Consider the following 14,300-nt stretch of genomic DNA (forward strand, 5'->3'; position numbering starts at 1 on the left):
AGTGGAACAAACAGTGACTTTTGTGAAGTCACTGAACTATGCACTAATTGGATTAAATGTATTCTGAAAAAGTTAACTGTGTTTATAATATAGCTCTTTAAATGTATGTGCCGTAAGATGCATGTGTGCTTCGGTTCCTTATTCCTTTAGGTAAAACAAGGGATGGTTTCATTTTTCAGAACTGCTGGGTGCCTAAAGAGAGCAAAGATGTGCTCACAAGTGAACTTACACTAGCTTAATTAACACATATGCATAATGACTCCTTTAGAGATACAGTGACTGTTCTACAAGGAAAGAAATGACCAGTGTTTGTGGTACAGCTGTAGCAGTAACTTTCTTAGAAGAAAATGATTTGGGTAGGCAGCACAGCCTAACACAGAAAGGAAAAGGAATCTTGGACTTTATAGCTTTAGTGTTGCTGTAGACACTGAGTGTAAAATGGTAATTTTTTAAAGAGACTAACCACATTCTCAGGCCATGATTTTTCTAGACCTTCTTTACGCAGTCTGTGAAATGTAATTATATTTCAGTTGTTTTGCTGCATGTAATCCACAATTCATTATGGTTTTATTTTTCATTTTGATTACTTTGTATTGTCATAATTGACAGGACATTTATGTGAGTATCTTCATAACGCGGGACACCGGATCTCCTTCATAGAGCGGGAATGACGGTTTTGTACGAAAATGCTCTCTCTAATACAGAAGGTGTCACGGTACTTCATAGGAAGGTCCCTTTGACTGAATCTTTTAAATTCCTCATTTAAGATAAACTTCCAACTTCTGCCTGAACACAGAGGTCTGTGGAGCAGCTAATGCCTTGTCAACACTTTGTCCAGGTCTGATTAAAGCCATGTGTTATTAAGACCGTGCCCCTAAGAAAGGAAGCACCAGCAGTTCTGAACAAGACATTTTTTAGCTGGCATGATAACCCTGTTGATACAAGCACTTTGTTTTGCTGAGGACAGTCGTGTCAGCTACGTTAGCAAATTGCCCTAGGAGGCACTTTAAATTTAAGGGCAATCATTAAAGCCTGCAGCAGCCAGTAGTGCGCCTCAGACAAGGCAGATGAGAGCACAGCGTAGCTGGTCATAGAGAAGCAGAAAGGAGAAAGTAAGTCAGTCCCGCAAATTCTTGAAGAATCAAAGTGAAACAACAATTTAATTGAGAACTAAGCAAATACTCTAAATTTAATTTACTACAGAAGGTATTTTTCCTGCTTTTAACCACACTTTTTGATTATTTTTTTTTTTTTGACAAAGAAAACTGTGATAGTAACAAGAAGAAGATATAAATGTTTAGGTTAGAACAAAATGTAGATTTTTTAAGTCCATTTGAAATTACATTAACCTCAGTTGGATTTTTTTTTTCTTGTTAAGGATTTGATGGGTTGGCTTTCCACTTTGTATTATTGCAGAACACATATGTTCCTTTATAACCTTTTGTTTGTAAAAAATAATAAGTGATATAAATAATTTTATGAAGGTATTTGGGTCAGTCAAAATCTTGATTAAACAGAATAGTAAGCTGACATTTTTCAGTAAGTCTTTAAATAAATATCATAGGTTCAGCTATAAATAGTAGGGGGAGCACTGACCACAGAGTGTGAGCCAATGCAAGACACAGAATTTCATTCCCTGATTCCTATATGGACCATTTCTTCTCTCCAGGACTAAATAGTACATTATTGCATTATTAACTTTCAGTGTTTTAATAAGAAATGAGTTCATAAACACTTAAAATCTGGTCCTTAGACTTCAAAATCATTCAAATGCTTTTAAAGTGTAACTCTCCAGCTGCATTTAAGAAATGTTTTTCATTCCATTCACATTCAACTTCTTTTCTTCTTTCATTTTTATAACAGATTAGAATAATATTAATTTCATATCTGCCATACACTTCTATAAAAAGCCAGATTTGATCTTAGACTCAGGTTTTGGAGATGGCTGCCTTTCTCTACTGATTATTTTATCTGACTGTTTTAGCAATGCAAAGATCAGATTGTGGCAGCTAACGTGATAAATTACATGGAACTAGGAATAGTCAGGCTTATTTGTTAAAAAACATCGGATCAGCTCACCATTTTTTCCACATACGTTCAAAATAATACCTCACAGACTCACATAATTATTATCAGAAGGACTCAGAAAGACAAGTGAAGAAATGTCACATAAACTCCTTAGAAAAGAACCAGCATAAAAGGCATTAATTCATGAATCTACACTCTCTAAATGTAAGTCAGACATAGAAATATCTCTTAACATATTGAATATAATGTGGGAATGTGAGTATGATTAATTTCTTTTTGCTTTTATTGCAATGTTAGCTCTAAGATATTAAAAATAAATGTGATGCAATATAAGATGTGTGATGATTTCCATTTCTTTTTCCTACAACACCTTGGAAAAACCCTTTGTAATCCAGAATAAAATACCATGGAGAATATAATTCTGAGAAGTTTTGTCCAGCTGAAAGGGTAATAAGAACAACAACTTGGCACTTATAAACAAATCTGCAAGGGAAAAAGCCCCATATCTGTAGGTTACAACTGGAGGGAGAAAAAAGTGCATCCCTGGAGTGATTCCCAAAGCCAAGATGGGTGCTCACACAGCGCTCGGGCTACAAGAGGCTCCTCCGGAGTTGCAGCCACCCAAGAGAGGCCATTTTATTCTCTTTTGTCTAACAAGAACAGCAGTTTTCTTTCACGGCTGCCAGTGAAAACAATGAGATGAATCAAAATCAGGAAACGCAAGTGGGTGGGTGAGAAAAAGGAAGATGTAAAATGCCAGTCCTTCTATGTTCAGAGACTAACAGAAGCAAATAAAACAATCCCAAATGTCAAGAAGTTCCATGTCCTCATGGCCTCAATTCTGTCCCTAGACAGAGCTGAATAACCCCACTAATTTCACTAAGTCATCATTGGCACAGCTGAGAGCAAAGTGCACCTCTTTGCCTTTTTTTTTTTTTGCCTTCTAGAGAAAAATTACTTTGATACATAACTAATTAAAGTGCACAGGGCACTTTTTTGGGAGAGTCTTGAACTGGTGGAAGATAACGGGAGACCTGTTCTTTTTGCATGCAGGATAATAGAACTTGCTAGCATTTATTTAAAGCAATAATGAACTCTTCGATCTCATTAATCACATAATCCAGAGAAAATTATTCCTGACCACTCAAAGAACCAAGTTCCAAATGATTAATAGTCAACTGCAAAAGACTTGTTTTAACCTGATTTGCCCTAGAGACACTATGCTTTTAGCTTGGAAATTTTTTTCAACCAAAAAAATTAAATTCATTTTCACTCTAATTTCTTCTATTTCTTTTTCATTAGTTGGTTACTTGATTTTTATAATACTAAAAGTGACTTCGACAGAGCTTTAACTGAAAACTTAAACATCTGGGATCAATTCTTTCAACTGGACTTTAAGCAAATTATGCTCTTTTAATTTTTATATATTTTTATCCAGTCTCCTAAAGCAAGTAATACACCATGTGGACTTGAAGGAAGAGATTTAAAACTGTAATTATGAAACGAGGCTTCAGAAGTGGAGTGCAGTTACCCAGCAGTAGTATTTAGATGGAAACTGTATTTGAGGGATCATAGTCCCCCGGTCTTGCTGCTAACAGAGGGAAATGTCAAAAATATAATGTCTGTTAGAAGCAGCAATGGAAATGGCTAATGCAGAGTGAAAACAGGGAAAAAGACCTTTGGTTGAAGAGTAGCAAGGACAAGTGTTTCCCTTGTCTGTGGCTCAACCCAGACAAAGTTTGCACTGTAAGATCAGTAAGTTACACTGATTGACATATAACGGCTTCATATTTCACATGATTTCTCTAACTCCCACCTTTAGTCAAAAATGACCTTTTAGTACTGTCTGCTTCTGTAGGATGTGGGGGGTGTCTCCTCTTACCAGTCCCTGTAAATACTGAAAACAAAATGGCAATTCCATCTCAGAGTAACTAGGCTTCAGGCTTTTCTTTCGTTCATCACCAAAAGGTAAAGAAACACATAAAAATATATTAATGGAAATATAACTGTATAGAATAGGAATGGATGTTGAAATGGGTACCTTCAGGTGAGTAAAATCAGTCAACAATTTCATGTGCTCTTTGCTTTATATAAGAATAAAAACTAATATGCTTTCCCTCTCTCCCCTTCCAACCCCTCTTAGTATTTTTGAAAGAAGCAGAAAAGAAAAAAACTCAATTAAAAGTGCTGAAGCTTCCTGGACTCATGAAACACAGGCTCCTGTTTTCCGGCATCAAAGCTACAGGTAATTCAATGAGTGCAGTACAAATACTGAAAGACCAGAGCCTCTAAGGTTCTTCTGGGCATGAAAATGAATTCGGTGAAATACATATAATGAAAGGATCTGTTGTAGTGGAGTTAAAAGCATGTCAGGCTGCTAGCCTTGGCACATTGCTGCTAAAGGGTGGATATAACTAATAAAAGTTGCAGAGATTAAGTTAGTCTCACGGCGTGAGCTCAGTGGTCCAAACTACTTGGCTTGGTGAGGGCAAACTCAAAGCTGGGTAACTGAAAGCAGTGCAGCTGCGGAGTAGCAATGAAACAGGGCTGAAATACTGATATGTACTGAAACAGCAGTAAAAGCTCTCCCCCTAATCAGCCAGAGGAGGACCTTGAATCTGGGTCTTCCCCATTCCAGAACTGTACCCTAACATTAGCACGAGTCCATTTTCTCTCACTGATCAAACACGAGCAGACAATACAGACTACATCGCACAGATGGGCCGTTAATTTCTTTTTCCATTGTGCTAGCAATACTCTCCATGATGCGGTAGCAGCTGTGATGAGAATGGTAGATGTCCCCAGTCTATGCTTCATTTAGCTCCTGGATTTCAAAGGCACTATCCTGTGTCGAGAGTGAAAAGTCCTTTTCAGCACTGAAGTGTGGTCTTCTGAAGCACTGTTAAAATTCAGTAATTTTTGGATTTCTGTCTTTTGTATTCTATTTTTCTCTCCCTTCTAACATCAGAATAGGACCTGTTGACTTCTAGAGCTCATAATAAGCTCTATTTGCTGTGACTCTTTTCTTTAAAAAGGAATTTAAGAAAAAATAATTAAAGAAACAGCAGCAGAAAAGTGTCAGGCTGCTAAGATGGCAGAGCATGTATTTCTGCATTAGAACGGTGGCTGGCACAGATGCGACACTGGGAAGAAGATCTGAGCCTAATCTGTGCCTTGCTAGAAGCAGATGTAAAAGCACAAGCGAAGATTGATTCCTCTGAGCATTATCTCACTACTTATTCGTTCCCAAAGAAACCTGCTTGCATAATAAAGGTGTCCAGCTAAATGAAAGGTGGCAGAATTAAACCATGGAAAAAATGCATTAGTTTAAAAGGTGTCATTTATGCGGCTAAATTCTGTGACTACTCCTTTATCTTATTTTATAGGGAAAACTTACTTCATTTATTGTTGCAAAAGGCATTGTCTGCTATTTCTTCTTATCTTAACTAGCCTTGTCTAAGTTTCTGCATAAGTTCTTTGCAAGATATGAGTTACTTGTTTACAAAAAGGAGTAGCATGTTAATAAATGGTCCTTGTCTTAATTGCATTTGGCTTTTGCTCATGAAGTCTGTGCAGATATCAAACTGTGTTTACCATAAAAGAATACTGATAATAATTCTTTTTCTAAGGTGCTGTAAGCCTTTACCAAAATCGAAATACAGAACTGCACATACAACCATTAACTGTATGGCTTCTTACATCTAGGGAATATGTAAATAAAAAGAGTATAGCTTGAACTGGCGAGGGTAAGAAAGTAATGCCCTGGAAGGAAAATGACAGTGTCGTGGTACATAGGTTAGTGACGGCATTTCAGTCGGTTGCCCTGTAGATAGCTCCCTGCGGTCCTGGTTTACACACTAGCAATATATTGCCCTACTTTAAATAGAGAAAGCTATTATCACAGCTGGAAAAAACTTGAAGTGTATTTTCAAATGGAAGCTTAGAAACCACAGATTTTCTATTTGATAGACACTACTAAATTTCAAAAACAATACAAAATTACACAATGACAATACATTTGGTGAGGACAAAGTCTTAAGGCAAAATGAAAATTTATCTTGATTAACATAAAAGGGATTCCAGCTCTAAATCAACAATTTCATAAACAGACCAGTTGAGCTTTTATGTTAATCTAATCTTTATAAATCTAATTTCAGTTTTAGAAAGAATTACCCACTGCTCAACATATTTAAACGAGGTAAGGTGAAAAATTAAAGTCTCATTAAAGAGAAAGGAGCAAGCGTATAGCTCTAGACTCATAAACCTTTGTTTAGGTGTCCAGGAAAGATAGTTCTCCCTTTAACATACTTCTGCCCTAAAGAAACTTTGCCCTAAGTAGGCACGTAAAGAGTAAACAGATTTTTAAAGTACAATGTACCCTAGGTCCTATTAACAGCTTTTGTCAATGAGTGCAGCATCAGGACATGGAGCTCTCCTGACCATGAGGACACGCAAAGGCATCAAACATGACCTAGTTACAAGAATGAATTTCTCTCACTGATACCAAATATTGCGGGGTCTGGAACTCATTTTAGTGCTGAAATGGAATTTGAACTTTTCTGAAAAATCTAAGCCTAGGACTTATTGCTTAAAATTTATGAAATATTGTTCTTGTTTTGTTTTCTTATTTGTGATTTTTTTCTCAGGTTTCTAGAAAATGAAATTTTAAGTGCTGTTGGAGGACATTTCTGAAGCATCTGATTTAAGCTCTACCTTACTTCATTCCACCCCTAGGCTTTAGGAAAATATAATTGAAATCCTGTAGCCACCTGTACAAATCCGTTCTTCTAGAACATACTGACAGATGCTAGATGATGTTAAATCATGGTACCCTTTTTTGGAAAAATATAATGATATTGTTCAAAGTAAAAATGAATATAATAAATAATATATATGGGGAATGCTCGTATGGATTATTACCGTTCAGGCTGTTAGTCACAATACAATGCATGGCTACGTTTGCGTTGGGAATTGGTAAGGCTCTTTTCTTGAAGCGGTTGATCTCAAGCAAGAGTTCTGCCTTAGTTCAGTAAAACTCATTAGCTGTAAACCAAAATATGTTCTGTACAGGCTTAGATCTACTTTAACTAAGGAAATAGGCTTTCTCACCCCTGTAGGTGAAAGTGAAAAAACACTTTAAATTAGATTTAAACCTAGCTTTTTGAACTTCTGTGAGGCAGAATGGTTTTTATGAAAGACCTATATTGGGCATCGAGTACACGGATGGATTCTAACCAGCTGTCACCCTTGCTATCAAATCTCGATATTTTATCATAACTTTCAACACCTTTCAAGACAGCCCCAAAGCCACCATCAGATCTATCAACAGGATCCAGCACTGTTTCCCACATTTTGTCCAGCATCTGTGCCCCTTCTTTCTAAATATCTCGCTAATAATTTAAGCTTTATTTTATCTACACCGAACTCATGTTTCTAAGGCTCTCTCCCGCTCAGCAGTGCTACAAATTTAGTAAGGTAATGACTCATACCTTCACCTTTGTCACAGTCCTTGTCCTCTCACCTTCTTGAACTTTCAGGGCACTTCTAATGGGTTGTGTATGAACCACCAGAAAACTGCATTCGACCAACAGCAACTAGAAAACAAAATATAATTATGGCTATGCACTGATCTTTATTGTCTCCTGCACTCTGAGATCAAAATAACCTGTGTACTGAATATCATTCTGTTACACACTGAATGATGTTTTGGAGCACGGTGTTACCATATAAGTATCATAAATCACATATCACTGTCTGGGGTCATGCCCAGATATTCCCAGGAGACCCTTGTTCTTGTGAGCCAATGTAGCATGTAATGTTGGCCGCTCTGAAACTAAAAGTAATCAGGCAAGAAATCTCCTGAATAAATGTAAGTGTGGTAGCACATTATTCTGCTGAGCAGAAGGTAATACAGGTCCAGTAGTGTCCTTAAACTATATTCCTTCCTAAATGTCATCACGCAGCTATGCACCAGTCTTCACTGTAAGAAGGACTCTGAAATTTTACTTTAATTATTTAATGCTCTCATTGCCTTATCCTGAGGTAAAAGCAAAGTGAAACAGGTATCTAATTTTTTGGCATAGTCAACTCACCAAGAAGTGAAGTCACAAGAGAATTCATGCCTTTTACTGACTTAATATGCGTTCTATAGTATATCTCAACAGTGAAGGGTGATTATTATATTTTTTTCATGAGTATGAAAGTTTCATAACTCATAGGCATCACAAGTGCCTTCAGAGTTTGAGAGTTATTAAGGTCAGTCATGAGAAAAAAATATAATCACTTTTTACTGGTGAAATATTAAATTTACTTTATGAGAAATATTTTTTATTGATTACCATTCCAAGAATAGCAGGCAGCTAATAAAGCACTCAGGAGCTTTTTGTCCATCCTTCCATCTTCCCATGTTGAAAGTAAAAGAATTGCTTGAGGGTGTTTATAAATTAGATAGAAAAGCTTAGAAGTTGTTTAAGAGAATACAGTTTTATTTAAATGCCTAAAATATTTTACTTCTCATATGTTAAAACAAATTTGCCTTTCTTTCTTTCTTCTCTGAATCAGACATAAAGTGTTTTCTCACAGGTTCTAACCATTAGAAATCTTTAGCTGTAATAAGCATTTGGCTTCATAATATATTTAGAACTTTCACCCCTAACAAAATTATTGCAGACCAGGGCTGATTCTAATAAAACTATCTAAAATACAGTGGGCTTCAGCTGCTCTGTTTTAGGTCCTGGTTCAGCAAGGTTTGTAAGTCCATGGGTATCTTTTAAGTGAATAATACACTGTGCTTTGTCTGTTTTGTGCAGATCTATAAGCAATGGATTGAAACTAAAAAATCAGAGCGTTGTTATGTGAAAATTAAAAGAAATCCGTTGGTGTAAAATAAGACATCGCTGATGAAAATAGGCAATTAGATGAGTAGAATTGCAGGGAACGAGTCTACATAAAATGAATGGAGGATGGGGTACTGCCAGACTTTCTGAGATAAACAGGAGGTTGTGGTGGGAGCTGGGGTGCTTATAGGTAATGCATAGGTTTGGAACTTCTATTTCACATTCTGTCTTTAAACAAGGCTACACTCCTGCCTCAGAAATTACAAACACACATCTTAAGCCAAGACTTTCATGGCATGTTTGTATACAAAATTCATTCTACGAGAGTGTGAGATGCTGAAGCTTTACAAGGTGACAGCAGATGAGCAAAGTTCTTGTATTACAAAATTGGATTCCCTGGAAATTAATTGAATTTCTAGATTGAGGATTTAAAACTCTGAGTAATGCATTTTATTAGTACAATCATTGCACACAGTGGATTTAATGTACCACTCCTGTTAACAATAATGTTGCACCTCTAATCTGCAGCGCACTTGTAACTGTTCTGTGGTATGGAAGGCTCTGACTCGGTTAAGAGAGTCAGGGATCTGCAATGCTTGACTTCCTTCCAATATAGTTAAATCAGATGCCAATTAAAGCCCCTCAGAAGAAGGAGCTTCCAGACATGGAGGTATACATAAACTAGAGATGGATTCTGAACAGAGGGTTCAACTTGGTGTGACAAAAAGCATGGGCTGACCATGAATTACCCTGAAATCAGGACAGTAGTAATATTCTGGGCCATGGGAAAGTGAGAGAATTCATATAACATGTTTCTGCCATACTAAGCTATGAAATGGTTCCTTAGAGGAGCCTTAAGTACAAGTTCCATCTCTTTATTTTTATTTATAAGTGAAAATTCTGGTTCAGATTCATAGGAAATTGATCTTATAACTGGAGCTGCATTTAGGGGGAGAGAGTAATTTGAAGCAGAGAAAGAAGATAAACATATTTACTCATTCAGAAAAGGCAAACCTTGATTCACTAGGAATGGGATTTTTGAAAAGCACTCACCTGTTCCCCTGAAAGTTAGACAAAACTCCTACTCAGCTGATCAGACCATTTCTTCCTACACTAACAGCTGTTGATAATTATTGAAGATAACAGAACCTTTTCCCTTCTCATGCTAGTTTTTCCATCTAGTCAGATTTCAACAGAACTACTGCCTGTACCCTGAACGTCTGCCAAAGCAGGAAGTGTATTCAATTCACCTGGAAGCATAAAGCCCTGAACACATTACAGCACATGAAATACAAAATACAAAGTACAGGCTTCCCTCAAAAGTCAGGCTTGGATCTTTGCACCTCAGTCCTCATTAAGTCTTAATTTTTCCTGAATGAGAGTATCCAGACAAGTTTTATTGATGTTCATTAACTTTGACACCTCAGTAAAATTAACGTGAGCTAGCCAAGTGTCTCCAACCAGACAAGCCCTTAGAGACAGGAGCATCAAGTGTCACAGGTAGCAACTATAGACAAGATCTACTCTTCCTGTGAATCCCTAGAGGGAGAAAGCTTTTCAGATTCCTGCTCTCAGTACCAGTGATGGCATTTTAATTCCCATGCTTTTGTTTTGTGTGCTCCTAAAACAAATGCCAACTGGGAGGAGTTATTGCTGCAAGTCTGTGAATACCATATTAAATGTTTGACAAACTTACATACTGGACAAAACCAGTTAGGATCCAGCATAAATTGTATTATGGGTCTTTTATCAAAGGCATGAGGAATTGGCATTGGGACCTCTCAGTAAAATTTTTCAAATACTACAAGACAGTGCATGGAAGGCTTAACTCATGTAAAAAAAAAATCTTCATTAATTAAACTGTCAAACTCATTTTATTAATGAATTTATCCTCTCATTTCCCTTTACTGTGCATTTTACTTTGCAGTATTTCAGCTGACCTCTGTATTTAACAAATTTAACAAATAAAAAATATTTGTGTAAAACAGTTGTGGAAAGTATCTGTAAATGTATGCCTGTATGCATTAAAACATTTCATGGATATTAGATTTTCAGCTGTTTGTGTGCATTTTGTTATTTTAAATGAATGATGAAAGGAAACTTTCTGTTTACATAGATGTTCATTAATTTTAACGCTACACTAAAAGGAACTAAACCAAAGAGAACATTTAATATGGCAAGACTTCCCATGGACAGCTATCAATGATATGACTATTTAGGTCACATTTTTTGTGAAATAAGACAATCAAGAGTCTTCCCCAGTCACAGTCTAATACTGATATTACAAACGTATGAACTCAGGATATGCAACAAAGCCTTTCTATAAAATGCAGGCATAACCCAGAGATGCATTTGAGCTTTTAATAGCTTTAAAAGAATTTAAATAATCATAAGTTACTACAATAACAAAACTGAAAACAAGAAATAAAAACTATTTGGGGAATAATAGTGATCATAAACACTTTCATGGAAGTATTAATGAATTATTTTGTTCAGAGCATCCTTTCATTCTTCATCTGAGTTACTGTTGGTCATTTACAGAAAAAGGGGTTTAGAAGTTTACCTTTTAACTCCTCTTTCAGGACACACTTTTCATCATAGAAGGCTTCCAATTCTATGTCAATGTAACAATTTCTAAAGTTAATACAAATTATTTATATGCTCTGTTCCAAGCTATGGAAAACACTGATATATAAGAGAGTTCTGAACTTCAGTCTTAAGGGTTTTGTATGGTAAACTAAAATTAGGAGTTGCTTAAAAACCTGGGTTACACTCCATTGATTATACTAAATAACAGTTTGTCTCCTGATAACCAGGATGGACATTACAATGAAAAGTTTTGTTAAATGTTCAGTGCTTTTCAAGAGAGAATGTATCATCTGATTTGACCGGGCTCAAGAGAAGTTGAGTATCCTGAGGAAAGAAAACAGAGAAGTTCACTAGTTTCTGTCAAACAATCGTAAAATAAGCATGAATAAAAAGAAGCACCCAAAGAAAATATAACTACCTGGGAGACCAGACACTTCCTATGGTATTTCATGGTGTCATCAGGATTTTTGCACATAAGACAGCCCAACTGTCACTTGCAATAGGCGAAGATGCAACAGAAGATCTCCATCAGGTTTGGCAGCCTTAAAAGACAGATCACAATGTGGCCTTGCTTGGTATGATAATCAGAAGATACTTGCGATGTAGAAAACTCAGGAAAGAGCTAATTTATCTATATTTATCTGTCTACAAAACTGGGAGAAGGTGGTGGAGGAACAAAGCTAAATAAATTTTAAGCATGGAAAGAGAGGTGACTCAACTTGCCAAATAACATGAAGAAATGAGAATACTGAGCATTAGCATGAGAAACAAGCTGACTTTGAAGAACTTCTGTAGACAACTGGTATATACATGGTGGTGCCAATAAATCTACATCATTATAATGTAGTGACCAAGCACCTGTGACAGGATTCACCAAAGATGACAGGAAAAAAGAGAGAGGGATCTTTCCAGAAATATCTGAACTTTCCTAATATGATATTTTTTGACAATACATGAAGCCTGCTCCCTTCATTTGGCAGCAGAACTTATTCTCATCACGTCTGCACGCAGTCACTGCAAAAGAACGGTAATAGATCAGTTTGAACTTCTCTGAATGACATACAGTAACACATACTAGAGACATAATTTGGACCGCTGCTTATTTCTTCTGAAAGCATTAGGTATAAGAGCGGGTTCAGCTACTCATTTTTGTATAAGGAAGTTAACGTTCTCCACTTTCTTAAGAATGAGCCAAGCCTCATTTCCACTTACATTCCTGTCACAGAACAGGCCTTCATTGTCTAGAGGCCAGCCAGGGGTCAGTCTCTTTTCGGACAGAACAGGAGCAGCCATAAGATTTTCAAGTTAGACTGATCTCACAATCTGTGCATACTCTTCTTCAATGATGTGTTCTTAAAGAACTGAAGGGAACTGAGGTATGTAAAATAAAAACTAGAAGCAGCAGCTCTTTAATAACTGACTGGCCTATCTGGCTTTGACAATGTTTTCTTCTTATTATCCCACAAGATTAATTTGGATATTTCAAAAAGCAAAAGGAAAAACAAACTGATCAGATCAAAAGCACCTCTAACTCATAGTCCTGTCTCTCACATAGGCCAGCTTGAATTGCTCTAGGGAAGTTCATAATATAGAGGAAGTGATACTTCCCCAGAATGCAGCCCACCCTCCAAAAATTTGGGCTTAGGAGCAAAATAAATCCATGTCCATTGAAATAACATTAAACTCTTCACTGGTAAGTCAACTAACTCACTACAGTATATGGTAGAGCATGACTATAGGCTACTAGGACCCATGTTCCAATAAGAACATGAAGAGGTGGCTTAGACCAGAAATTATGATCTGTAGTTACAGCCTTTTAAATAAAATGGCTGTAACATGATGAAAAAGTGGGGAAAGATATTTTTTCCCCCAGTTTTCTAAAGAAAACATTATTCAACTCTGGAAAAGGATCAGAGTATATTTTAGTGCTGCATTAAAAAGGTAAAATACAGCCAATTCTTAACAGAAATAAAGTACTGCAGGTCCAATGTAATCAGGGCTGAATAGCTCATAATGTAAGTGTACAACACCTCTTTCACTTGATTGTTCTCACCTGTGGAGAAGACTGTAGAATTGGTTATCTGTTAAAGTAGGACACATTAACACTTATTGATTACAACAGATCCATGCCACAGTGGTGAAAGAATGTGCATATTTTTTATATTTTTGTAAAAGATGCCAGTTAGGGATGGTTGTGTTTCATTCAGCGCCTCTCCATAATAATGAATTTATTGTTTAAGATTACCAGTCAGTTTTGTTTGAAAGGATGAACATGTTCCTAAATGCTAAATTCTGTCATTAGATTGTCATCTTCGTTTCCACTTTTTGTGGTTTTTCCATTTGTAAATAAAACCCCACTATTTGTACCTTAATTTATTATCAAATAATTAATAATTCATGGAGATATAAATATGGCTAACAGTATAAAGACGTTTAATTGCTTCTCACTGACAGTTATTTTCAGTTCTTAAAAAAAGCTCTAAGTAAAAAACTTAAGAATTCAGTTGGGCCTGCTTTAAAAATTCCAACTTGGGCCCTATTATTCTTTGTATGACCTTTGGCATTGGTAAGGCTGCTGAGGGTGTACACCTGAGAATTTAATCTAATCTGCCTTCATGATAACATACAATATTTACTAGATCTCAATGGAATTTACATTCACTTCAGTAAATTCCCACTGATTTATAAACCTAGATTTATCTCATGTCTCTATCATATAACACATTACTCATCATTTAGAAGGTTAAGACATTATCCTATCTACTCCAAAGTACAGTTTATAAAAATGCATAGGGTTCTAGACAGAAAGGCACTGCCAGGGAAGAGAAGGTTTTCAGCCTCTTTAGC

The 14,300-nt window shown here is 36.3% G+C and overlaps 1 long non-coding RNA gene across 1 annotated transcript; it reads left to right on the forward strand.

Moving 5' to 3' along the window:
* Window positions 1–1,044: 1,044 nt before the first annotated feature.
* Window positions 1,045–8,744, forward strand: LOC135314406 (uncharacterized). Its single transcript, XR_010373911.1, has 3 exons — window positions 1,045–1,112; window positions 4,172–4,273; window positions 6,675–8,744. It is a non-coding gene; the product is annotated as an uncharacterized LOC135314406 (long non-coding RNA).
* The last annotated feature ends 5,556 nt before the right edge of the window (window positions 8,745–14,300 follow it).

Source organism: Phalacrocorax carbo, chromosome 7 (genome assembly GCF_963921805.1).
Source record: "Phalacrocorax carbo chromosome 7, bPhaCar2.1, whole genome shotgun sequence".
Taxonomy (NCBI): domain Eukaryota; kingdom Metazoa; phylum Chordata; class Aves; order Suliformes; family Phalacrocoracidae; genus Phalacrocorax; species Phalacrocorax carbo.